This window comes from Anser brachyrhynchus, assembly GCF_964034855.1.
Source record: "Anser brachyrhynchus genome assembly, chromosome: 5".
Taxonomy (NCBI): domain Eukaryota; kingdom Metazoa; phylum Chordata; class Aves; order Anseriformes; family Anatidae; genus Anser; species Anser brachyrhynchus.
The window spans coordinates 33,771,009-33,797,540 of record NC_137699.1 but is presented as its reverse complement, the minus strand read 5'-3'; the positions used below and the strand labels follow the sequence as shown (position 1 = coordinate 33,797,540).

The 26,532-nt window shown below is 45.9% G+C and overlaps 1 protein-coding gene and 1 long non-coding RNA gene across 7 annotated transcripts in view; one reads left to right on the top strand and one right to left on the bottom strand.

Annotated features, from left to right (window-relative positions):
- The first annotated feature begins 1,424 nt into the window (after positions 1–1,424).
- PHF21A (PHD finger protein 21A) overlaps positions 1,425–26,532 on the top strand; it is a 133,819-nt gene continuing 108,711 nt past the window's right edge. For 2 of the 6 annotated variants that reach the window (XM_080592878.1, XM_080592880.1), the window contains exon 1: positions 1,480–1,919. The gene's annotated coding sequence lies outside the window, so the exon portion shown is untranslated. Of the gene's footprint in view, positions 1,920–2,343; positions 2,519–26,532 lie in introns of those variants that run through there. The other 4 variants (XM_080592875.1, XM_080592879.1, XM_080592876.1 and 1 more) reach the window with 4 other exon arrangements.
- On the bottom strand, positions 3,733–21,638 carry LOC308195462. The gene is made up of 2 exons (XR_013951526.1): positions 8,653–21,638; positions 3,733–3,953 (listed from the first exon to the last, which is right to left on the bottom strand). It is a non-coding gene; the product is annotated as an uncharacterized lncRNA (long non-coding RNA).

Here is a 26,532-nt window from a genome sequence, read left to right as displayed (position 1 = left end):
TTTTCCGAATGTTTATTTGTTTTTTAAAGTACTGCACCAGCCCTGCTTTTGAGAAACACATGTGGCTTGTGGAAAAAAATAAAAATAAAGGCGTGGGGAGAGATTGCCCCCAACGCAAAGGCAAGCAACGCGAGGTTAAAAAAAAAAAAGAGGCATTTTTGGCTGACTCCGCTTGCTTTGTACCTTTTCGGTTTTGTGCCTTTAAGGCTTGTCTTCAAGCTCCTATCTCCAAACCCACAGGCTGCAAACTTAATTAATAAAAAATAAACCCAAGTTTCTCCCACAACTGCGCGAGCCCAGGAGCTGCAGCTTTGAGACAGGCACCCAGCGCCGCGAAGTTCACAGGCAAACCACCCAGAACTCGGCCACCGGCTGGCGGAGGAGCAGCAAATTAACCGTAATTAACTAGAGAGGGCCCGGGCGGCCCCGGCGGGGGGCGGACAGCCCGGTCTCCTCACGGCAGCGGGACGGAGCGCGGCCGCCCCCCGCCAGCCGCCCGCGGTCCCCTCAGGCACCCGCGGGGCCGTGCGCGCGCCGCGCTTCTCCTCGGCGGCGTTCTGAGGGAATAAAGCGGCGCGAGACCGTTAAAAAGAGGGGAAAAAAAAAAGAACACACCAAAAATACCTCAAAACTCGCTGTCGCACAGCACCGAAACCCGCCTTCCCCCCCCCCCCCCCCCCCCATCCCCGGCCCGGAACATGGCAGCCCCGGCGGGGCCCCGCGCCGTGCCCGCGCGCTGAGGGGACGAGGAGCTGCGCGCTCCCGCGGCCCGTTCCCCCCCCATCGCCTCAGCAGCAGCAGCTTCCTGCGCGCGCCCCCCCCCGCCCGGCGGCCCTGTTGCATCAACTTCCTGTGCGGAGCCCCTCGCGGCGGGGCCCCGCGCGCGGCACCGGCAGCGGGAGCGCGCACCCGCGCCGGCCGGCCGGGGGGAGGGGACGCGCTGTGTGTGTGTGTGTGAGGGGGGGGGTTATAAAACGGGGGGGGGGGGGGGGGTGCTGGTTGCCCCCCCCTTCACGAACTCTCCCCCGTGGGTTCCCCTGAGGCGGCGGCGATGGCGGCGCGGTGCCGGTCCCGCCGCCCGCCCCGGCAGAGTTTGGTGCCCTACTTCGGCCGACTTTAGTTTCACTCACTTCACATCCGGGCTTTTTCCCTAGGCAATGGGGGCCGCAGCACAGCCCGTTCCTTAGGCAAAGGGAAATAAATTCGCCGCACCGACGCGTCAAGTAGTCCCCCTCAGGAGGAGCCGCCGAGACCGCCCTCGCCGCCACCCCCCCCCGTCCCCGTCCCCGCCGCCCCTCCGCCCGGCTGTCCCCGCAGGGGGGCGGCGGGCCGGGACCCCCCCGCTTCCCTCGTCCCGTTCCCTCAGGGCTCCGGTGCGCGCGCCCGGCGGGGCGTCGGGAGCGCGCGCCGGGCAGGCAGGCAGTCAGTCAGGCAGGCAGGCAGAGCAGAGCGGAGCAGGGAGGCCGGCGGCGGAGGGATCCCGCGGAGCGGTGCTGCGGCCGGGCCGGGTGAATGGGATTGAAGAAGAGTTGAGCTTCCCGGCTTGTTTTTGTGTCACAGTTTCTCTCCTCCGGCGCCCCGCCGGCTCCGTGCCTCCCTCCCCGCCCGCCCCCTCCTCCCCGCCGCAGGAGGAGCCCCCCGCCGAGGGGGGGAAGGAACAGGACCCCAGAGAGGCGAGAGCCGAGCGAAGAGGAGGAGGAGGAGGAGGAGGAGGAGAAGGGAGCAACCTACCATCTTCCACTCCCCGCTTAGCTTAAAGAAAAGTGAGAGGAGGAGAGCGAGGGGCGCCCAGGAGCGGGCAGCCCCGCCGGAGCGGCCTCGCCAGCACCCCCCTATGAAGAAGAGCTCTGCCCCCCCACAGGGAGGTCCTGCCCGGGGGACCCCGGCCGGCCCGCAGCAGCACCGCCGCCGCCAGCAGGGTGTAGTATCCCGCCTTCCTCCTCCTCCTCCTCCTCCTCCTCCTCCCCTGCCCCCCCCGACCCCCGCCGCCACTCTCCGGCCAACTTGGCGCTGAGGAGCACCAACTTCGCCGCGGCCCCTCCCCGGGGGTTGGGGGGGGGGGGGTTGTCCTGCGGGTGTCCCCCCTCTGTGTGTGTTTGTGTCCCCCCCCCCTTCTTCTCCTCCTCCTCCCCCTCCTTCCCCCTTCCCCTTCCCCCGGCGGGCGCCGGCAGAAGTTTGGGAGCGGGCGAGGTGGAGGAGGAGGAGGAGGAGGAGGAGGAGGGTGACACTTGGGGTGAAAGGAGGAGGTGACACATTGGGGTTGGGGGGAGGAGCAGGGGAAGGAGATGACACATTGCACCGGGGAGGGAGGGAGGGGAGAGGGAGGGAGGGAGGGGTGGGGGAGGGAGGGAGGGAGCCTGGTCCCCTCCCCTCCGGGGTTCGCCGGGATGATGATTTCCAGGCCCTTTTTCTCTCGGCCGGGTCCTTCGCCGTGATGCTGTCGGGGAAGTTTTATGACGGGCTCGGAAATGATGCCGCTCTCGGTGATTGATAATTCGTAGTAAAGCCGCTGCCGCAGGTTTTTTTTTTTTTTTTTTTTTCCCTTCCCTTCTCTTCCTCCCTTCCTCCTCCTTCCTTTCATTCGTCTTTGTGGCCCGAGTAGCGCCGGGAAAATTCCGTTTCTTCTGCAACTTGTTATTCGCAAGTCCCTCCTGCCCCCCTCGCCCTGGGGCTGCCCTTCCTGCACAGGTACAAAGCTCAGTGCAAGGACGCCTCTGGGATTTCACACTTCTGCTCTGGCACGGCCGCTGCTGGGATTACAGATGTCTACTTTTTTTTTTTTTTTTTAATTTTATTTTTTTCCCTCCCTCCTGCGTTTGCGTCTGTGTAGGTGGAGCGGGGCTGTATGTGGGACTCTGCCATTTGGTACAGTCCTCTTGTGCATGCTCCTTTCTTCACTTGCCTTTCAGTGGTGGTGTTTTCCTTCTTTTTGTGTGTGTGTGTTGTTGTTGTTTTTCTTTCTTTCCCTTTATTATTCCGAGCTTCGTTGTCGGTCGAGCTTTTTCCCCAAACGCATCTGCAGTTCGGTGGGTGCTGGGGTAGGATTGTACACCTGGGCTTTTAGGTGGATTTGCGTTGGGCTAATGCATGGAGCTCCTCATTCAACTTCTTCTCAAGTGTCAGAAAATGAGGCTGAGAGCAGATGTGTTTCAATATGGAGAGACTTCCAAGTTCCTAATTCTTGGGGGTGGAGGAAAGAGTGCCATTGGAGAGTGGCTTTTGTTTTCGATTGGTGAACAAATGTCATCACATTTCGGTCACGTGCCGTAATATTCTTTGTTCAGCTATCAAAGTATGATATCTGCTACACCTGTTCCCACTTTTTAATTGTGAGTAACGGTGATTGCCCGCGAACCTTGGCATTGCGGATAGCAGCACTTCCTCTCCTTTCTCCCCCTCCTACCCTCTGGATGTTTGTTTGGGCCCAAGCGCCGAGCTTGACAATGAACTTTTGTTCACTGGGGAGGCTGCGTGTAGAAAGATCCCACGGGGGGGTAATAACGCGCGTGGTGCGAGGAAGGCGAGCGCTGTGGGGCCGAGTGTGGGAGATCCAGGTAGGGGCACGCGTCCAGCAGTGGCAGGGCTCGCGAGGAGCCGGCTCCTCTGGGCTGCTGAAGTTTCCTTAACTAGACCTGCTGGTGCTCCTCGTCATCTTAAGGGACGGGCGCTCCCGCGCACCCAAACACAGAAACGTAGCTTCTTTTCCTCTGAGCTGTAGATTCTCGGATATCATAAATAAAAAGGGTTTGGGCTGTCTGTTTACCTTTTTTTTTTTTTCCCCTTCCTCACTGTGCTTGCTTGTAACAATGAAGACACCTGAGTAGTTTCAGTTTTGTCATTCAGTTTCCTCTGGCTTTCCCTTGCTTGCCCGGAGCTAGCTGGTGAGGCTGGGTATGCTGCAGAGCAGGGAGATGTTTAAATTTGATGGAGAGCGCCTTGTTGTCAGGCTTAATCTGTGAGGGAAATAACGTGCTTTTCAAAGCCTTGGAGAGACAGAAGTCTAAAATTCATGACTTCTACACATGTAAACATGTAATGCCCAAACTTTCGTGTTAAGCTTGTTAATGGCTGCGTGTAACATAACTTTATAGTTTGTATCTAAATACTGACATTAAATTACCACTAAGAACAGGAAGCTAAAAGAAAGAAACAAGCGAAAAATATGCACCAGCACCCATATTAGTTGGAGGGGTTAACCACCAGACTTAAGCAAAAAGATCCACAGGGTTTGGGAATTTTATTTGTACCAGGGCATGTTTCGTGGCAGCTGAATGAAGCTGTTCCTTCGAGGGGGGGATTTTTTAATTATTATTATTTTTCTTTTAAATAAGGAATTCTGTTGCTTAGTAAGTGAACCTTTAAATCTCTATTTAAGAAAAAAAAATAGACGGTGCTTCTGCGTGGTTTTTAAACCTTCCAGCCTTACTGTAGCAGAGAAATCAGATTATCGTCTGGTAGTTATTATCATCCAGAAGTTTGTGCTGGTACAGAGGGAGCATTAAGTAACCTCGCTGCCCATTGATTTCGTGTTGTGTAGTAGCGCGTATAGAATATCACTTCAAGGTCTTACGGGGCCAGTTGTGCACTCGAAGGTAGGTGCCCGCTCACCGGGGGCTCGCTGGCCATCACCTGCGCCGTGCCCTGGCTGTAGCTGAAGGGACCCGGGCGGCGAGAAGCTTGGCGCGGAGCCCACCGCGGGTTGCAGTGGTTTCCAGTTAACTAACGCGGCTGCTGTGGTGTGTGTAGCTCGGATCGTTGTGTTAGGGAATACTTTGTGATTATATTACTGTTATTCTTGTTCAGATTTCTATCCAAAAGCTTTTCGTCTTTGCTCTTTTTGTGCGTCCCGAACTGGAGTTGTTGTGAGGTGGGAGAAGGCATTTGGTGGTGGTGGGGCTTGCTTTTCTTCCTCTAGGGAATGAAAACAGAAAACTTCCCTTCAAGGAACTTGGAGGAAGAAGTAGGAAACTGCATTTTTGGTAGTTCAGAGAAAAATACTTGTGTGTTTTGTGGCTGGATAGTAAGATCTCTGCCTTCAGTTTAGGTTTTGTAAAGATCTCTTTACTCTAGGCCGTTCAGCTTCAGCTGTGTTTCAAGTATTGGTCCTAAATAGTTCCTGCTCCAACTTTACTTCTGTTTTGAGAGATGAGGTTTTGTGTGTGTGTGTGTGTGTCTGTTAAACTTTACCGGGGAAATTCTAATTTAAAAAAATGCTTGGACGAGATCTGTACAACCAAGAACATTTTTAGGCATCTTTTTTTCTTCTGGGAAAATAAAATGTGTTGTAGTGGCTCCTTCGAAAGCTGTGAAATTCCGAGTGCCGTTGGAAAGCTGTAATAGTGAGCCCGGCTATCCCTTAGGTTGCTCGCGCAGCTTGTTTATAATGGTGATAATAATTGCGCATGAACGCGTTGTAGCTTTCCAGTTCCCTAATATTTATTCTTAGGGCCATGGAGGAGCTTATTCAGCGAAGTGGATTGATACCGTTGGAGCTTGTTTATAAGGGAGATTTCTCTTTCCTCTCAACACCCGTCTGTGAGAACCTTGAAGGGCCGTCTTGGTCCGTGCGGGATGGGCATCTTGTGCGCTACCAGAAACTCAAGACGGATGTCACGTGAGAAACATATGTTGGTGACTTAGCCTTTTTACTCTTGTTTTGGTTTTGTTGCTTCTTGGCTTTGATTGTTTCAAATCTTCCAGAAAGACCTTCGCAGAGCGATGGGGCTTTGATTTTTGGAGGGGCGTTGCGTGGCGATGCGAGCCGCTAGGCAGCCTGCCCTTTAGGAGAGGCTCCTTGTGCGGAAGGGGCAGCGCTGAAAACCTATTATTAAGCTTCTAATAGCATTTCTTTACTGTCCCCTTCACCCTTTATGCTCACAACTGTGCAGTCGCATGCGTGGCTGTATGCTAGAAGTGTGAGGCTCCACAAAGGCCTGGCTCCTGCATGTTCGTGAATTGCCCTTGTTCAATTACTCTGTGCCAGAAAGCAGCTCACATCCTGTTTCTGATGCATTTTAACTGCACAAAGGTTATCTAGGAACGTGCCGCATGCTGGAAAGGTAGGGCAGCGCACAGAAGGGGCTTGAGGTGTCTGCTGGGCGTGAGGGGTAGGATATTTGCTACTGTACCCTGTAAATAGAGGGTGAACTGAAGGATAGTTTTTATAGGTATCCAGCATTAATATTTCATGTTCAGTACAGCACAAAGCCGGTATCTGGCTTGTGCTGATGGTGGAGATATGCATTATGCAGGCAAAAAAGAAGTTTATTTACAGTTGGGGGGGAAACTTTGTGTTTTCTTTTTTTTTATTACAAATATAGTCTCATTTCAAAAGAGGAAAAATAATACGCAAACCCCGTGTGTTTCTAAGTTCTAAATAATTTATGGCTCCCGCACCTTACCAAGTTCCTTATTATTAACATTGGCAAGGTATGATTTTAACTTGTTTGACTTTGCCTTTATTACGTTAAAACCTCACGAAAGCAAAGCGGCAAGCGTAGATATAGGATGGCTTTAAAAAGTACAAAAATCAAGAGCTTTTAAAAATGTATTTAGTGCTGAGGAAAGGTGCGCTCACGTAACAATCAGACTTTATAATTAGAATCACCTGCCTTTTGAGTAATTTTTAAATCTGTAGGAAGTTCAGAAAGATCCCTTCCCTTCCTTTGGGCCGAAAGGAGCGCTATGGCTGCTCCCCTAACAAAGCCTCAACTTTGCCACGGAGCCTTTTGTTTTAATACTTTGATCATCCCAGGCTTTTGAAGAAAGAACGCGCTACTTGGTATAGGTTTCTCTGCAGCATTTATTTTATACTTTGCTGTTTACGTCTTTAATGTCTCCATAGGAATTATCAAGTACCCTGTGCCTTAAAAGCTCTGTGCGTGCCGAGGTGGTTTGACCTATTGAACATTCATTCCTTCTTACCCGAGGTGTCTCGTTCGTTGTCACTGCACACACTCGCTCTCTGACTAGAGATTTTATGCCTGAAATACGCTGCAGGAAAACCCCAGGCCCCCACCAGAAGGCGAGCAGCCCCCCAGCCTGCCGCCTGTTGTTACCAGCGGGGATGTGTTTACGTACGGTACGTAAGGAGCGAGGCTCTGCTGAACGCGAGCTGTCTCGCGGGCCGTGGTCGCGCTGCTTCCACGCGACTTTAATGTCTGCTTTCTTAAAAGGTGTGCTTTCCGGATCCTGCCCTTCCACCTGGCAGTACCGTGCTCCTAGGACAAAAGGGAGTGTTACCAAGTTGGCTTGCTGCAGAAATTGTGTTGTTTACCTCTTAAAATGAGGGACTCTGCCGTTGCATGTCTAATTAGAGAGATGTTTGGGAAGCGTGGCCAGTGCATTTTGCTGAACGGCAGTACAGATACGCGAGCGGTTAAAGCAGATGAGGGGAGATCTGAGCCCGTGTCTCTAAGATGGCCTGCGCTCGGACTCTGTCTTCAGGCCCGCGAAAGGAGGACTCGTGCATAGCAGGAGAGCTCCGGCTCGGTTCGGTTTCCATGCTTCTGCCTGCGAAATGCAAGCTGTCAGTACTTGAAAGGGAGAGGGAGCATCGATTCCTTCCCCTCCAGCCCTGCCGATCCAGGCGTCGTTAACCGTGCGGATCCCGAAGGCAGCGTGGTCGCAAACAGTTAATTGGGGAGATCGAGTGCTATCCTATTGAAGCTTCAAATTGTTTTAACAAAACTTCTGAGTAATTGCAATAATTATTTTCTGATAAGCTGGCTGATAGTAACTATGGCAACAGCTGTCTTTGGCCTATGGACAGTATTGCTGTATTGACAAAACCTTTAGATGCTTCTGAGGCCTTTTGCCTGCGCAGGGAAACGCGCGAGGACGTCTTTCAGGTGGCCGGGGCGTCCCTGCTCGTCCTCCCGGCACGACGGGACGCTGCCGTTCTCCGGGTTTGCAGCCTCCGTCCTTTTTCCTCCGCGGGTGTTTGCGGGAGCTGCGTTCCTGCTTGCTAGCCGGAAAATGCTGCCAAAGCTGTGCTGTTCTACAAAGCCTAGTGAAACGTGCGAGGAGCTGGATGGAATTAGTTGTGCATATCATTGGTTTTTAACGATAATAAAAATCCAGGGCTCGGGAGGAAAAGGAGGAAAACAACAACAAGGAAGACTTGTTCATTTTGATCACTGGTTGTTTCCTTCCTCGATTAAAACCTTCTTAGAACAGACTGGTAGGGGGAGCTGCCCTTCCCTTTGCTGAAGTACAGCGTATTCTTCTCTGAGGCCTACGCTGAGATACAGCTATTTAATTTTCAGCTAAGCTCTGCTTGTTTTTGGAAGAGAGGCAAGCTCGTGCTTCAGTATATTGTAGAAATGGAGGAAGGGAGCAATTGCTTTCCGGCTGACTAAATTCTGGGCAGGGACAACGTGCCCCTCACCAAACATACTTTTCCTATTGATATTCTGAAGAGCACTCTTTGAAAACAGGCACTAATGCTAATAAACGTAGCAGTCCTGGGGAAAAAACATAATCTGACTGTGCCTAGAGATGTTACAAGCTGCAGTCCGTTCCTCGTGCTCGAGAGTAGCTAAACCGCTGACGGCTGTTGGGGAGTTACTGGTTAGCTGATGCGTGTTTGTACTGGCGTGGTTGTTGCCTTAATTCCTTTGGCCTGTGAGAAGCAGCTCTCGACCCGCTTACCTGGCAGCAGCCTCCGAGCGTGGTGCGTGCGTGCTGGCCCGTGGAGGCGTGCAATATGGCCTACATCTGGGCTCATCTTCGGTACGAGCGCGGCTGGTGGGAACTACGGCCCCCAGCGTGCAGTGCTCTGTTGCTGTCGGAGCGGCTTGCCCGGCAAGTGCCGAGCTAATGCATCCTGGGACCTGTAGTTTCCGCAGGCAGAAGTTTGAGGCTGGAGGTGACGGGCGAAGGATGCTGTGGTGCCCTGCAAGCCGTGTTGTCAGCACCGCGTGCGGTTCCTAGCGGGCGGCTGGCCGCTACCGCTGTGCAGCAGCACGCACCTTTGTTTGTGAGTCAAAGTCAGCTTCCAGCAGAGTGTCTTCAGGGAAAAGCAGTTGATGAAGTAAGTCCTCTGTGTGCATGTGTGCTTTTGTACAAAGAGTGTGTAAGTAATTGCACTAATCACTCGTTTTGCCTGTGACTGCAAGTATCCTGCACGGTCTTTGGGAAATTTTGCCTCTTTCAAGGTAACGTTATGGATGGAAACGCGTGGCAGGAGGCGGCTTCCCTTGCTGGAACTACTGGTGCCCCGTTCTTGTGAAGTGCTGCCGGCCGCTGCCCTGGACTTGTGCCACGGGGACAGGGGCTTTGAACATCTCTCTACCTGCTGAGGTCGCCTCGGCCGCGCCATCACTCCGGCTGAAGCGGTGCCGGGGGCGCGGTGGCAGGCTTGGTGACATCGTGCGGTCGCCGTGGAGGCACGGAATCCACGCTCAGGTGGCGGCCGGTGGGACAAGGAGCCCGGTGCGGCCGCATCGTTTCTCCTTGGTGTGCCTCAGCCCTTGCCGTTACACTGGAGCTCGCGTGGAGCCCACGTCGAGGGAAGTGAAGTATTTCTCGATCAGCGACAGAGGAATAGTAGCTTCCCAAAAGTTCTTTTTCTTTGCTGGTGTGTATCTGTAAGAATAACTTAGTTTCACACAGGTCGTTAGCTTCTGTTCAGTGGGGTTTGCTGAAGTTAAACTGGACATCAGTATGATTGCAAATGTCAGGCCAGTAACGAGTTTAATATTCGCCGTAGTCTCGTGTGCCAAGTCTTGGATACTGCAGTTGTCTTAATTTTTAAGTAAGCAAACATTTAACTTGAACTCTTGATTCCAGTCAATGTATTTGTTCTTGAGTTTGTGTGAAATAATAATAATAATAAAAAAGGCTTAGAGTTAAGTGCCAAGTAATATGAAGTGAACCTTTTTTGGTGTTTTTGAAGAGATTAATCAGAGCTCCAGTCTTGCAAAAACTTGTGTTTTACTTTCAGCCTTGCAGAAGCCAGAGGGAGTATCTGAATGCCTAAAATCAGCGTGTGTATTAGCAGTAGTAAGATCAGGACCTCCAGACTTCTAATATTGGAAAGTAGCGTCTGTGTATTCACCAGAATTAGCTTATATCTAGGTCTGTGTGACAAAACCCTTCTTTTAGAAACTGTCACAGAATTCTCCTCAATATAAATTTAGGGTGTGTATTTACTTCATAGTTGTGTTTTTTTTTAAAAAGAAAAACATTGACAAAAAGTTGCTCTCTCGCCTTCACCTGTGTACAGATTATAAATACAACAGATATTTAGGTGGTAATAACTTTTTTTTGAGGCAGGGAATGTATTTTGTCAGCACTGATGCCTTGTACACCCTGTACATTGCTGACGCTTCTGTTTAAAACAGATACAAAAAAGTAAATCTGTACAGAGCCTCATCTAAAACCTTGCGCGTTCTGTAACTGTTAATAGTGCTTGTTAGTAGTGATGTAGTTTGCTTTAAGGGTTCCCAGCCCCTACGCAGCCCATGGGGAGCAAATTGCTGAGGGTACACACGGTTAGCTAAATAGTTACTCTTGGTATATTGACGTGATTAGAAAAATTGTCATTGTTGCGGTGCCAGGATGAAATTCCCGTTCGTTGACCAATTGGGCCCACACAACCGGCAGGAGAAGAAACCGAGATAAATCCGTGCATAGCGGAACAGCGATGTATCTTGTCCTTCAAGGACGTTTTACCCTCCGTAGAGAGCCTGTGACGGTGCCCCTTGTAACACTGCTGTAGCAGGGTATTGGAGATAAGGAATGTGGGTAATAGGGATGTACAAAAGGATTCGATGCATAGCTGTAAAGAAAAAGCTCTTCTAAAAGTATCTCTTATCTCCTAAGAGCAAACGTGTCCTGATCTGGGAGGAAATCCTGACCCTGCTGAAGCTGATGGGAAGGCTGCTGTTGAATCAGGAGTACCGTGACTTCATTCTTCCCCCCCCCCCCAAAAAGGTAGTTTTAAAGGGCTGAAGCACTTGACAAGGCTTGAAGAATCTGGATTCTGTTTCTGACATTGTTGCTGCGCCTTGGATCTCATACCAGTTATTTTGCCTCCCGGGGTCTTTGCTGTTCCTTTAAAAATCGGGTAATATCGAGCTCCTGTAAAGCTTTGTAAGAACATGAAATGTATTTATTCAGGGCTTTTATTTAATTTGCTAACACAACAAAATTTGACGTGAGAGTCAGAAATTAGTCCTTGACGTGTCCGAGGAATTGTCTTTCTCTCCTTTCTTGCCAGTAGGACAAAACTGCTCTGAATGAGATGTTCAGACTGAAATTTGCATAACCTGATGTGTGATGGATTTTAAAAATAATAGTAATATAATAATAAAAAACCTAACAAAGCTTTCTCATAGCTTTGTAAAAGGGCTACAATCGCCTGTCCTTACAATGAAGCTTTTTGTTGGTTCAGATCTGACTGGGGCCTCAGATATCTTACTCTTTTGCTGCTGCTTCGTTTGCAGTAACTGTCTCTGATAAGCATCTTTATCGTGTAAATCTCTCTTTGTGTGTAGTATGAACTTGCTGTGTTAAGGATGCTCGTCAGTGACCCGGCAAGGAAGTGGCTACCTGTGTTGCCCTTGCTTCCCTTTCAGAGCGTGTTCTGTCCAGGAATAACTTGGGAGGACTGGGAAGGCTTGCACTGTTTCTGAACACTAGGTATCTGTCCTCAAGCCACCTGCAATTCTTCTCCCTCTTCCGAAGATGAATCCCACTATACCTCGTATTCTGTGTTCTCAGAAAATCCTGCTGAAATCAGTGGATTTGTCACCCTGAGACTTGTTTCAGAATCGGTCTGTTTCCATCGCCTGCCTGCGTTTTGGTATATTTCACCAGCTCTATTTCCCTGTGAATTTCGTGCTCTTAAGTAAACAAGGAAATCTCCTCCCTTCACATAACTCTTGTCAGTTCCCATCCCTGTATGGCAATTTTTTCTGGGCTTAAAGCTCACAGCGCCTTCTCCTACCTGACTTCTTGCAAGAATGATACTTGGATGCCTGGCTGTTGATGCAGAACTCTAATAGATCATGCAGTGTTTAATTTAATCAAACATCTTTTCCTGTGATGATGAGCTGCAGCTTTTGCAGACAGTCAAAATGTGATGTCGTTGGCCTGTTGCTCTTAAATGCATGCTCTGGGTTGTTCCTGACTGGAATAACACCATGTCCTCAGTTGATTAGTTCAGCATAGGTCTGTGACGGTGTTAATACAAGTACCTGGCTTGTTGGTTTGTGCTGCCGTTGCCACAAAATTGCATGAGTGAGAAGATTGATCTCAGATTTGTGCCTCCCTGGTGTGAGACAAACGGGTATTCTTCAGAACCTGGGACCTTCTTCCTGGTTTCCCTTTTCTAACTTAATTTTTCCTTCTCTGCCTGCTGTTGTTTTTGTCCAGGACTACTGTTTTTTGTATGCCAGATAAAGTTGTGATACAATGGATGATTGCAACCATGTTCACATAAGCTGACTTACTCTAAAGCTGTTGAAAAAATTTAGTAAGGAAGGGAACAAGCATCTGTTCAATCGCTGCTTGTTGTGTGTAGAAAGTGTTACATATGAGGCATCTCTCTATTTTCTTTAAGGTGTATCAAACTCTTGTGGCTTCCTCTGGAATTCTTGCATAATATGGGAAAGGTGATTAAATACTATCCATGGAACGTTTTCCCTTCATTTTGCACATGGGATACATTTTAAGCCTTCGGCTATGAAACCTCCCTTGTGTTATGGTTAGGTTTGGTTTTCTGTGTGTTGCTTTCTGTGTTGTAATCTGTGGTAATCCAGTAGACTGTAAGGCTGGCGTGGTCTTCTTGGGGTCTGAAGTTGTGTTAGAAGGGGCTTGACATCATGCAATAAACTTTGTGGTCCTCATGGCTTTTTTCCCCCCTTCTGGTGTGTAATGACAGGAGTCTAAATAGACAGAAGCTGGGATTTTCCCCAGTGGGATTTAACAAACAGAAAGCTGTCCTTGGAACAGCAGGAGGAGGAGCATGTAAGGACGGTGTAGTGAAAGGAGCAGGTGAGAGCTTCTGCGTGTGTGCGGAGACACATGCGTTTAAACACCTTTTCTAGCACAGCCATAGGACCATCAAAAATGTGGGCATTAGCTTTTATAGACCAGAATTTGTTTAAAGAGTAACTTTGCACAGAAGTTGCAGTAAAGATGGTCACTGTGCTGACAGCACAGTAGTGCTGTGATCGCAAACGTATCATTGCAAGTGTCGGTCTTAAAATCCTACAGCCTTGCTGCTGCTGTGTTCCCTCGGGGTGACTGCTGCTCTGGCAAGCCCTCTCGCTGTGCGGTGGCCGTCCCCGTCTCCTTGGACAGCGGGGCTCTTGTCTGCCTGGAACCAGCAGGACCCAGGAGAGCAGGTGAACGACGTGATGTGAGGGGGCCTGAAAGAGGAGTGTCCCTTACCAGTGTGTCACTGCCTTCTCCCCTGGGTGAAACCCCTGGGATAGGTCCTGGCTCCTTGGGAATAAAGGGGTGACTGACTGCTAGGAGCAGCCTCCTTCACACGGCTGATACGTTTGTTTAGGAAGTGGAATCACACCATGCTCCGTGCTACTTTCACTCTCCATCAACGTTATGATTTACCTATAAAACTGGATAAAACTACATTTCAGTGTCCCTGTTCTAAGGAAGCAATCAGTTAAATACCCGTGGCAGTCAGCGTGAGTAATTGCAAAGCAGTGTTTTGGACACTTTGTTTTTCATGTAGCAGAAGTCTACTTTCATTGTACAGGAGTCTTGCACTCAGCTTTTCTTCCGTTAAACACTAATTGTATACTTAGTGATTCCGTGTTAGATTGGCACGGTGATTCAGGGCTATGTTGATGTGATCTAGCGTGTAAATCTTTTTACTTATATTGAATAATCATGGTTTTGAGAAGAAAGAAAAGAACTTCTAGTAAGTGTATGGTTACTTGAATCCTTCCTTTCAGATTAGTGACTACCATCAGTACTCCCACACCGAGTGTGACTACCTCAGCTACAAATACCATTCTCCAGATGCTACCGTTCTCGTTTGTGTGCTTGTGAGGGGAAGGCTTTTAAGGGGTGAGGAGGGAGAAACACAATAAAAGGGAAAGAGGAGGCAGAATTTGAAGTTGATACCTGTGCCTGTATATTTACAGGGAGCGGTGAGAGTGCCAGCTGACTGGAATGTAGGGGAAGGAAGATGAGAGCACATCAGCATAATAATTTTGGAGTGCTTCCTGTTGATTTGTTAATACTGCATGGAATTTGGCCCAGGCAATCTGCTGTTGTGAATCAGCACAGTTTATTCACTTGAGTATAGGTGTGCCTCTTATTACTTGAGAATCTTCTTCACTTGAAAGATAACAGGTCAGTCTGGTGAGTATTACGATTCTCATGTCTCTGGCTAGAAACTGAGGAAGAAATACATTCCTCTATTCTGCTTTGTGGTAAGTTTATTGAAGACTTTAACCTAGAAGAGGCCTATGCTCTTGTGTTTAATTCAGTAAGCAGTATGCTTCTTCAAGTCCTGAACGTTCTTACGTTATAAACAAAAACAAGCCTAAAAACAATTTACTGATTAAGTATGGGGGATGTACAAATAAATAGTGTTTGCCCCAAAGGAGCGGAGATTCTTGTAAAACAGGTCATCCAAAATAAATAAGGTACTTTTGGTTTTGGAGTTTGGGATCTATCTTCCTTTAGGTTATCTTGGGTTGAAGGAAAAGTAGGCCTTCGAGTAAGGATAGGAGACCTTTTGATGCATAGGGGAGGTGATGATTAATAGATGAGAATTTAAAATCCTGTGAAGGTGTGGAGTTACATAGGTAAGCACTGATGTACAGAAAGAGTCCAGAGTTAAGTTCTACAGAGCCTGAAAAAATACAGAGGAAAGATGGTGGTGGTGGTTGTTGCTCTTGAATTTTTTTTGTCTGCCTTTCTGGCTCTCTTGCGTTCTAGTACAATTAGTACATGAAATTGCATATTACCTTGCAAGCATGATTATGTTTCTACAGATGCCGTTACATGGGTGCATATTCTTAATGCACCCAGAGGGTCAGAGTTAAGGTTAGCACTTACATTTACCAGATTGAAACATCTCTGCAATGCGCGTTGTCTCTGATCAGTGGATGAATGCTTCCAATATCTCTGGTGCATAATATCGCCATGTTTCCGTATCATGTCTTATGAGTCTGGTACAAAGGACTTAACGTAGCTAGTTGCATGAAACAGTCCAATGCACAGCAAAAATAACCAGTTTCATCAGTGCTGAAGTCTTAGCCACTTGTTAAAACTGGTCTGTATACAGCTTATGTGAGCAGAATTCTCCAGTTTTTCTGAGTGAGTAGTGTTCAGGGACAGATATCTTACTCGGTTAATTTGGACAAGCCCCTTTTCCAAGTGGAAAATCAGCTGCATCAGCAATACCCAAGTTTCAGTGTTTCTCCTAGATGACTGGGTCCAGTGTTGCTTCCACTAATTCTTCTGGTGCTGCTCGTGAAAATATATTCCAAAGCAAACACGAGGCATCTGGCTTCCTTTTTGTTATATGCTTCAGTGTCTAGTGTAAATAGCTCGCTTAAAGGTGCGGGGCTGTGCTTGGAACTTCACGTGGTTGATGCAGTGACTCTCCGCAGCACTAGGCTCTTGGTCTCCAGTGGGATACTGAGTCATGATCTTCTACATGCCTGTCTCTTCTTCTGAAGTATCTCCAGGTATGACCCTTAATTTCAGGTAAACCATTCTGTTTGTGGTGTCAGCCAGTGTCTTAGGGTATTTCTAGAGCTTAGGAACTTTGGCATATGCTCTTCTAATGTTTCATTAGTTGTTCATATTTTGAGTCACTAGCTCTGCATAAGCCTTGGGTTGGCATTCAGCAGTAATCTGCTTTTAGTAGTCTCTTTACTGAAGTGTTTTTATGTTGTGACATCTCAACTCTGTAACTGTGGAGACAGCTTCAAGGCCAAATACAAGGCAACTTCAGTAACTGTCATGTCTCGTTAATTATTCTGTGATGTGAATTCTGTAAAGTAAATTCTTTGCTTTTGCCGACCTCTTGAGTTATAGATAGGGTGTATTGAACCTTCCTGGAATATCTGCTTGTCCTAACATTTTAGTAATTGCTGTACTTCTTCTGTTTGTTAGCAGTTAGGCCCATTGACATCACCATTGCTTAACGAAATAATGTTTCTAAAATAATTGTTATATTGCCTTGGCATTAAAGGCCTGAGATCCAAAGGGATTGTGTTAGCTGGGACTGCATTTTTACGGAGAGAAAAGTTTGAATTCTTGTTCTCCATGTTGTCAGAGGAAGCAGTCTGCTTTGTGTGCAAGCATCATAGTAATGTGAAAGCAACGGGAGAGCACACTGGAAAGGTCAGCCTGCATCACTGCTAGGACCAATTGCTTGGGATTGCAGGCAAATGGGCATAAATCTGGAGACATCCATACAGTTGTCTACTTATTCCTCCGTCTCCACACGGCCTGATGTGTGAGAAGAGAAGATTCCTCAAAATCACTGCCTGTATTTTGGAACTTACTGGAATCAACTGGATTTTCCTTTGTAATTGTTGAAGTAGTATCACCTGATCTTGGGCTGAGGAGGAGAGCCAGAAGATGTGTGTTTGTTGTTTTGTATTATGAATGAGATTTGAGAGGTTGCTTGGTACCGCCGGGAGCACTTTTATACCTTTCTTGATACTGGAATTTGGTCGCAGTGAGAGATGGGACACTTCAGAAGAAAAGTTATGCATCCAGGTTATGCATCTGGAAGACAGATCGTGCATCTGTGCTGGGCTTTTACTGGTGGGATGGAGAAGAGAGAAATTTTCTTTCATGGATAATCAGCAGAAGCACTGAAACATGAATACATTCAGTATGAGCACATGCTATGATTAAACCTTCCTTCAGTTCTCCTGGGGATACCAACAAATTCAACCTGAAACGTTCAGCCTGTGACAATATGAAGTGTTAAAACATCTGGTAAATCAGAAGTTCCCAGCTACAAATAAGAGTGCCGGTTTCTTTGAATTGTTGGTTTGTAGTGCTGGTTGTTGTCTGTGTAGTTTGTACAAATGATCTTTAGGATGACGAGGGCACTATGCTGCTGGTTCCTCCTCCCACAGCAGGACCAGCTCTGAAGCTGTTACTGGCCTAGGCAGCAACCCTCACTCCCGAAAGAAAACAACGAACGAAAAGTCAAAACAAAACAAAACACCCAACCTGAGCAATTCCGCAAGCAGAAGGTTATTTAAATAGCAAAATCATACTGCCCCCTATGTGAAACCGAAACAGAATGTGGAGCAGCTTGAAATTTTTATCTTGTTGTCTTTTTGTGTGACCTAGGAGATTTTTCATGTAAACTGGATCATGGTCAGCTTTCTTACTAGTGTAGCTGAGCAGTAATTGTATTGAGGCGATATTTGTGTCTTCATGAAACTGTTCACAAAGCTTCTGTTTTTTCTTATACGTTTTTTTTTTCCTTGATACTTGCTTGTTCCAGATAAAGATGATAAGCTTATTGGGAACATCCATCTTCATCTGGCTGCCTACAGCAATACTCAAAGGTGGTATATACAGGACACTTGCTTTGTGTTCCAGACCTTTTGTAATTTGGGCTCTAGAAAATGAAACTTCTGTGTCAGGATTCACAGATTGAGACCTGCTTGTTTATCCTGCATGGCTCTCAGTTTGGCTATCTTCAAAAGCTCATCTGTCAGAAGAGGAGGAGGCTGACAGTGATGAGAAAGCAGACATTCACCAAATTGTTTAGGCAGTGCTTTCTAGCAGAATTTGCAGCGCTTTCTAGCATAATTCTGTTCAGTGTTTGTCCTGGGCCTCAGCTTGAGGTCATGTGTTTCCTTCAGCAGGAGTACTTCAGCTAGACTTCTGTGTCAGAAAGGAGAGCATCCAGCACTGCTCCAGGGTCAGGCAGGACCTGGTGGTTCAGCAGATTTCATTTTCTTGGAGAGGAGTCAGGCATTCATCTGCACGCTCTCTTTGAATCCATTGGTTCAGGAGATCTTTCCTCTGGTCAGCTGGGGGAAAGCCAAGTCGTTGCCAGTCTTAAATGGGTCTTGGCAGTTTTTCCAGCGAACATCCACAGCTGATGTTTAGCTCTGCTTTCCAGCTTTCTGGGGCTTCCTTGGTTAAGAGACAACTGCCTGAGTCTCCTTGGGCTGACATCCTGGTTAGTGTGGGGCTGACAGGAGATGTATCAGTAAAATGGGTTATGTAAAAAAGCAAGCAGTCACATCCTTGATATTTTTAATTTTTTGTCTTTTAGTGATGCTTTGTATAATACAACAGGCGTAGAACAGTTTGGTTTCTGCTTCAGAAGTTGCAATTTCTGCTTTCAATGTTACATGTGTGAATTACAGCCTGGCTTATTTACCGAAAGAACCGAGCTCCGAAACAACCCGAGACGTGTGCCGGTATGGTTGCTCGATGTGATTAAATGAAGGAACCAAAATGAAAGGACCAGACGTCCATCTAAGCCAGCATCTTGCCTTTATCAGTGGCCAGCAGCAGCAGCTGACTGAACAGCGTAGGAAATGGGTGAAGCCTGTCAGCTGCTGAAATATTAACAGAGTAAGTTTCTGACAGACACTTGCTTAGCCGCTGCCTGAGATGGAAGCTGCGTTGGGGCTGCTGCCTGTGAATAGCAACTTCAAACTAATTATAGGGGAACTTGGTGCCTTTTTGAACTCGGTTATATTTGTTGCTTCCAGTGCCCCACAGCAGCGAGCTCCCTGCCGTTTTACTCTATTTTCTGTGCACAGGGTGGGTCGATGTGAGAAAACTAGTTTCGCTTGTTTTACACGAGCTCTCTAGTTGTCATTCCCCTCCATACACTTTGGAGCTCTCCCTTTTGGAGGTGGAGTGGACAGAGCTACGTGCAGCGTGCATCACAGCAGAATGCTCCCTGTTCAGTTTTGTTCTCTTCCTGACATCTTCCTGTGGCTTCTTGCTGCTGGGGGGTGAACTGTTTGCTTGCAACAATCTCAAGATCTTTCTCCCGAGTAGTAATGCCTAGTTGAGACTCCTCGTTGTGTATTTATAGCTAGGGTTATTTTTTCCTGTTACTTTGCTTTTGTCAACGTGGGGACGATAAAATGACAAAGCAGTCATTTGGTAGTATCATATCCCGTGTAACTCTTTGAGGTTTGCTTTCGTTCTAAGTATCTGCAGTAATGGAAATAGCGGTAACGTCTGTAACCTCCTCTTCTGCCGGGTCAGTCATAAACGTGCACGGGCTTAGCCCTGGTCCTTGTTATGATAACTTTCCCGCTCTATGACTGTTCAGCATTTTCTTTGTTTTCAGTCTTTTAATATATTCTTAAGGAGGGGAAGGTGCTATCGAGGATTTTGCTCTAGGGTGGTGTGAGGCGCACAAATAAGTTCACCTTTCTCTTCTTGATGCAATGCGATGTGTGAACCTTTCCCTACTGCAGGTGTCTGTATTCCAGTGCCCCTTTTCTCTTGCTTCGAGGTTGGATGTCCAAGAGCTTTGTACCATTAAGATTGCAATCTGCTGTATCCTCCAATAAAGGCTTAAAAGAGTATTCTTCAGAGTTGGGATTTTTTTTTTTTTGCATGATAGTTTGATGGTCACTGCTTTGTAAGCTTAGCTTGTGAATTACATCACTTCTGGTGGGTAGTGGCATCCTTGCCTCTCTCTTTCACTTTTCCTCTTTGTGGAAGATGCTGCCTTGTCTTTTTAACTAAGTCTGTCATGTTTTTGTTATGATCAGTCATAAGTTTATTTTCTGAATAACCATCAGGAATCCACTGCTTATTTCTCTTTTTGTCATCAAAGTAGGACTTTCACAGTTTTTATCTGAAACTCTGCTCATATAGCCGAAACTTCTCTCTTGCCCAGCATTGCTCTTGGTTAGGGATATTATCGTTGGGTTTAAAGCAGTTTGTCAGGTGAAGGGTAGGTGCTAACTCACATAGATTTAACCCTTGTTTAACTAGAACACTTCAGTTTGATTTAGGGTGTGATTTTTTATATTAACTGGTCAAATTTTTATGAAAGTGGGAATAGAGACTTTTCAGAGAAGAAATATTGCTAGAAGGTAACTTTTGATTTTTTGTTTCTACATGTGAATTCACCTTTCCCTTACTGCTGCAAGAATGGGCTGGGAACAAAATAATTGTACTGACAGAGTAATACCTCTGTTCTTTCCATATCTGAGGAGTAGGAAGAAGGGCTGCGACAGGCACTTCTGTCCACAAGACTTCTTCTTGCCCTTCAGGCTAAACTAATGCTTCGTGCATGAACGTGCAGATGCGACCTCCACACTGTAACACTTCACCTGCTGTAGGAGAACTGCATTCTGTGTACACGCTGAGCGAAGCTGAAATAGATGTCTTACAGCACTGTGCAAATGTTTAGGTATCTAGGTGGTTTAGCTTATTGTTGGGTGAATCGACCCCCTTTCAACTGCCTTGCTATTTGTGCGTTTGGTAATTTGAATGATAATTTTACGCTATTATATTCAGAGGCTCATAGCAGTTTGTGCTCTTGTGTGGGTGCATACTTGCAATGCTTGGCAAGTTGTGGAAAAAAAATTTTGGTAGGTTAGCATTAATCTGTTGTGGAATTTGAACAGTCTGTAGCGTATGTGCTGTGTGACTGCAGCAGGAAGCTAACAACTGCAAAAAGTTTAATTCATAAAAATTACTGTTCTCTTGGCTACTTGTGTAAGAACTTCAATGCATGTTTTGAGAAAGTTGAACTGATGATTTTAGATGTTCGTGAATAGGAAGTCTGAATAATGTTTTTTGTTTTGTAGCACGTGTAATGTAAGCAGCTGACGCTTGCTTGGCTCTCTGTCTCTGCCTCGACAAATGGTTATTTGGTGTGATAGTGAACTTTATTCAGGCGTTTCTAGAAACATACAAAACCAGGAACGACTCCTTGCAGTGTTATAACCCAGGTATTATTATCACCTGTGTGTTTGGAAGATGAAGTGTTCTGAGCGTCTCGACAGAGGCTGTTCTAATGAACCAGTTCAGAAACCAGCCGCACATGGTACTGCTGATCGACGGTCCTTTTGTCTGCTCACTAAAAAAAAAAATCCTAGGCTCTTTAAGGGGAGAAGAAGAAAAAAAAAAGGTGGTACTTAACATTCTGGCTTCTTCCAAGGCTGGAGCCCATAGTGCGTATGAAAGGATGATATACAAGCCACTTCCCTCACAGAACCAACGCAAGATATTATGTGCTTGTTAATGCAACTTGAGAAAATAGAAGGGGCTGAAATAATTGAAATTCTTAATGTTTCTCCAATAGATGATTTGAAAATACGCCATTTAGCACAGGTTAAAATGACAATAGGGACTATTATTCACTAGGAGCGACTTCCGAGACATTAATTGCCTCTTGTTTTAGAATTCTTAAAAATGCCATGTTTGTTTTGGGAACTTAAATACCTCCTGCTTGGTACAAGGACGTATGTTTTCTTGCAGCAGAAGGGGCTGAAAAGGGTGTGGAGAGTGATGCCTTCCTGCTTCCCTTCCTTCTAGGGCAGGCATTTCTTGGAAGACTGGGGACAGAAGTAAACCTTGTAATGTAGTTCAGGTATTTGTGCACACTGGGGGTGGGAAACAGCTGCTCACAAGTGGAGATCAGAAGACATGTCTCTAAGGGGGAAGAGAGAACAGGTTTCCCCAAGGTGTGTACGTGAACTTGTTCTCAGTTTGCTGTCTGTTTTGTGTTGCTTGTTGTCTAATTGTGAGCTCCTCAGGACTCCGTTATAAATGTTTTATGTATCAAGTGTGTCAGGGTTTCCCTTGCAATGAGCTAGTAAATCACCGTTGTGTTCAATATGTAATTATTTGAAAAGTTGTATGTACTCGGACTGTCTGGGAAATCTTTGATTTTTTTGCTGTTTTCTTTTTTTTTCTGTGGACTGTTCTCTGGAAGGAACAAACTGTGTGGTTCTAGGTTTTTGTGTGTGCTTTTTGTCTGTGTTTTTGTTTCTTTTTGAGAAAAGAAAAAAGTGCAGTGAAACCATTTTGTGTCTTAGTGTTCTTTAGGTATTGATTTGATTTATTTTGATCATTTTCTTTTAATGCAGTTTGCCCACGTCTGTCTGACCTACAGAATGTTACCTGGTTTTGTTTGGCCTGGCAAAGATGAATTTTGAGACTTTATTTATACCTCAGCTTATGCTGCTGTTTTTCCCCAGTAGTTTTGTGTGAGTCTCACGAGACTCTGTTGAATCAAGTACTTTGCCCAAAATGTTCAGGGTAAAGCTATTAGGAAAATGTCTTCTATTTCCATGTTGTTCCATCTTGCCTGGATGAAAAAGTTCACACAATATAGAGACAAAACTTTCCCCCTCAACTTGAGTTTTGCGAAGCTAAAGATAGATTAGGAATCCTAAAAGAGGAAAAATGATGAATTAGAGAAAGTAAAAGGCTAAAGTAGTTGTCAGAATGGGATTAACCTGACGGAGAAATAGAGTTCTCTATAAGAGAACACTTGAGGTACTTGGGCCACCACTTAATTGCACTTTTCCTTTAATAGCTTTGTAGGAAAATAAACAGGAGAGTAAGGAATTGGTGTTGGAGGAGAGAGCAATATGTGGACGTTGAACCAGTGCTGGGCCTGCGTTGTATGACTTCAGAGAGTGGGGAAATCTGGATGTTCAGAGCCCAGCAGGAAGGAAGCTAGGAGAGGGGATTCCACCCCCCCCTCAGAGGGATGCTACGAAAACAGTAATGCAGCCTGGCAGACGAAGTCCTGTTGCATTCAGAGATCAAACAGCAGCCATCGATGCCTCGGAAGCTGCAGGATAGCTGCTGTAGTAAAGAGGAAAAAACAGGGCCAAACCTTGCGCAGTAAATTGCCATTCCTTTTTTTTTTCTATGTATTTATTTTTAATTTTTATTACAGATACCGTAGCTAAAGGAAGCAGAGCACAAAAAGCTGGTGCTGGAACGATCCGGTAGGGAGATGGGGAGAAGGGGTGGACTCGGGCTCATCTGCAGCAGCGCCGACCGCGGAGCCTACCTGATTTAGGCCTAGTGACAGTTGCGTTGGAGGCCTCGGGAAGGCAGGGAGGGAGCTCAGCGAGCATGTTTTCTCCCTGTGACGTGCTCAGCAGTGTGTACAGCCTGCATGCTAAACGCAAGTGGCTGGATGTGACTTTGCTCCTAACAGTTCTAAGAATGTAATAAAATCCCTTCTCACTCGCGCTTTTATTTTGGGATGGAGGGGGAGAGAAAGGAGCTTTCAGTATTCTGTTCAGGCCGGAGTTGGAAACGAGTGTGTTTTGCCTGCTTCTGTTTACTGTTGTCTTATTTAGACTTGTAAAACATGCTGTTCCTTGTTTTCTAAAAGTTGATGTCTTTTAAGTGCTCTATAATAACTTATCAGTACACAAACCTAGGAACTTTATAATAACCTAAATGCTTTTTATTTTCCTTATTTAATCTGTACACAGCACATGCTGCATTTATTGTTGGAGTGTCTTAAGGTAGTCTTTTTTTTAAGTGGATCTTTGTGATCTGGAATATCAAAATGATAGCATACGAAATAATGGCTGGTGAACTAAAACAAGGCCCTGAGTTAGAAAGTGTGTCAAATTCAAATGTAGAATGAGAATGTTTTTAGTAAATATTAGCAGGGTGTGCTTAGAACAGGTGTTGTATTTATTCAAGAGTAGAGAAAATAAAACTTTCTGGTAACAGCAGGGAGTCCTAGCTGCCTTTTACAGGGTTCAGAGCACCCAACGGTATCAACAGAAGTCTGATTCATAGCATGAACTGTGTGAAATTAGATTTGCAATATTCTTTATTAAAAAATAAAAATCAGTTCTAGAAGGTGAGAGCGTTACCTTTTTTATCTTGATCTGTCTTCAGATTTTTAGAACAAGGAACAAACAATTGCTTTTTTGATACTTTTGTCATGCGAACATCTATCTATTCGCTAACAAATCATTTTTATATTGTCTTCTGACAATTACTCAGAAGCCTGTGACATATTAGAGCCAGAGTGATCTGTAGCATAAAGGTAAGACTTTACGTATAGCTTCTCATTTTGAGCTGTCTGGCTTCCTGTTAAAACAAAAGATCTGCAAAAGATAAAATGAGCTCTTGTATTCTTTTAAGTACTTTACAGTATCATTAAATATAGAGCATGAGAATGTACATTAGCAGCTAAATTTCAAGTTTATGCAGCTGTACTATATATATATGAAATGGTTTATTTTTAATGCATGTACTGACATGAAGAATTAAATTGAAGAGGTCAGCTTATTGCAAGAACTGTGCCAGACAGCAGGTCTGGACACTCACTTGTTCCAGTACATTGACATGAAAGTTGACCCACAGCAAAAAATTTTACAGGTTGCATGTAAAGTATGTCTAAAATGATTTTTCTCCTTGACCTTTTACACAATCTTTACTAGGAAATACAATAAACAACTAAAGAATTGTTATCTTCTGTGCTCTAATGATACTAAGCAGAAAATGAGGGCAGTTCTTATTCTGTATGAACTAACAAGCAGAATGTGTGCGATTCAGCTGCCTGGAGAGCTCAGGTGCCTCTCTTTCCCCAGTCCTCCCGTAGGTCATCCAGGCTCAAAGTGAGGACATGTCTCCGTGACAGGATCATCTCAAACGTAACTTGCCAGCCAAACTTCTGACGAGGTGGGGAAAGTGAAAGATGACTCCTCGAGGACTGCTGTAGTCTAAAATAAAAGGAAAAGCAGCAAAGCGCAGTCTCTTACTCAGTATACGTGCTGTGGGACTCGTGACTGCTGAAGGAAGGAAGGCGATCTCACTTCTGCCCCCATCCCAGTGCTGCTGCTTCAGCATGTGCTGGTGCTCCCCAGGCCCCTCTGTGACTCATTTTGCTTCCTCCGGAGCGTGATGCCCCCGGAGCAGAGCAAAACTGAGGGGGACTAGGCCAGGTTAGCTGTGTGTGGGGGTGGTCAGCTGTAGGATAGCTTCACCCAAAGTGGAGGAGAAACTGAAGGAAGGCCTATAAACTCTAAGCTGAATCAGGATTTACTTAGACTAACAGTACATCAAGAGGTTTAATACTTGAAGAATCAGTTGGCAGGCTGCAGGGGCATGCTGAGAGGAGCTTTACTGAAAGTGCAGTATCTGATTCTGAAACAGTTCTATAAATATGGAAGTATAAGAGATAATCTGTTGCTGTGAGGTGCCCTGCCGTATAATCACTAATCACAATGCATCTGAATTTTGAATGTCTGCTTCTTATTACTTGTGTACCTAGCTTATGTCTGATGTTTGTGGGAAGGTAACATCAGTAGAAGCTCGTGTACCTAATCTCCATAAATCTGCCGCTGAAAATCTTCCTGTTGCTCCTTATGATTCTTACCCTGTGATGCTTTAAACTAAAAATCCTTGTGATAGCAGGGCTTGTCTCTTTTTCCTTCGCTATAAATGCATGTTAAACTTCTTTGTTCAATGCACTTTTCCATTTCAGTTTGCTGTTTCTTAATTTTAAAATGCCGCGTGTAATTGTGTCTGTTTCCTGTCTGTTGCGTGCAAGTTGCTGTTTGGCAAAATATGTTTAATATACATTTATTCCCTTAACAGATATCCCCTTTAAGTAGTTTCACTATACTTTGTAACCATGGAAATGGTGTACAGATAATATTTATAAGGTAGAAGAAAAACAGGGTGTCTAATGGGACCCCTGCTGTTCTGAAATCTCTTCAGGAGGAAAAAAAAAAAAAAGCCCAGACTCTTGGGAATCCATATAAATGTAGTAAGTATTCTCTAAAGCAGAAGGATTTTTCTATAAAATGTGTATTCACTTTAAATAAATTAATTCCAACATTCATGTTGGATAGTCCTTTAAAACTTCATTTTCTTTCACCTTGGTTCTTTAAGTTGTGTAATCCCAAAACCTCACTCTTCACCATAATGCTAGATTTAAGAAAACTTTAGTTGATTTGCAGTCGCTCAGGGCTAACACTGAAACTGAAAGTTTGTTTTTGCTTGCTAGTACTGTTCTTCAGTGCTTGTTTTGAACAGGCACTTTCACTGTTTCTTCTCCAAAGGCTGGATGGCCGAGCAGAACTTTTCCCTCCCATATCTGCTGAGGGTGTGTGTGATGGGTGAAGGGGATAGTTTGGGGAGAGGATTATTTTGCTTTTGTTTTTTATTCTTCGTATTTATTATTCTGCTTTCAACTTTTTTCACTTGTTTGGCATTTCCCCCTGCTGGCAGATTGAGTTAATAACACTTCTTTTCAGATGTGGAAATGGAAGGCCGTAGTTGTCCTTGAATGCCACTGTTTTGTGGTTGAAACATGGGATATTTTTCTGACGTTTTATTTTTTTTCCTCCGAGGATCTGATAAATAGATAAAATCCAAAGACTAGTTTGTACAGGCAGTGGGTCTGCACATCCACGAAGCTGTCCCCTCAGAAGTGCTATAGCACTTGCAGCAGCAGTCGAGGATGCCTCCAGCTTTGCATTTCCTGTCCGCAGTCCTGCAGCACTACCTGGATCATCTCCTTCTGTGCTCTGGACCTCTTCCCGAAACTCTTAAGACACTTCTGCCTCACTAATGTGTCATTCC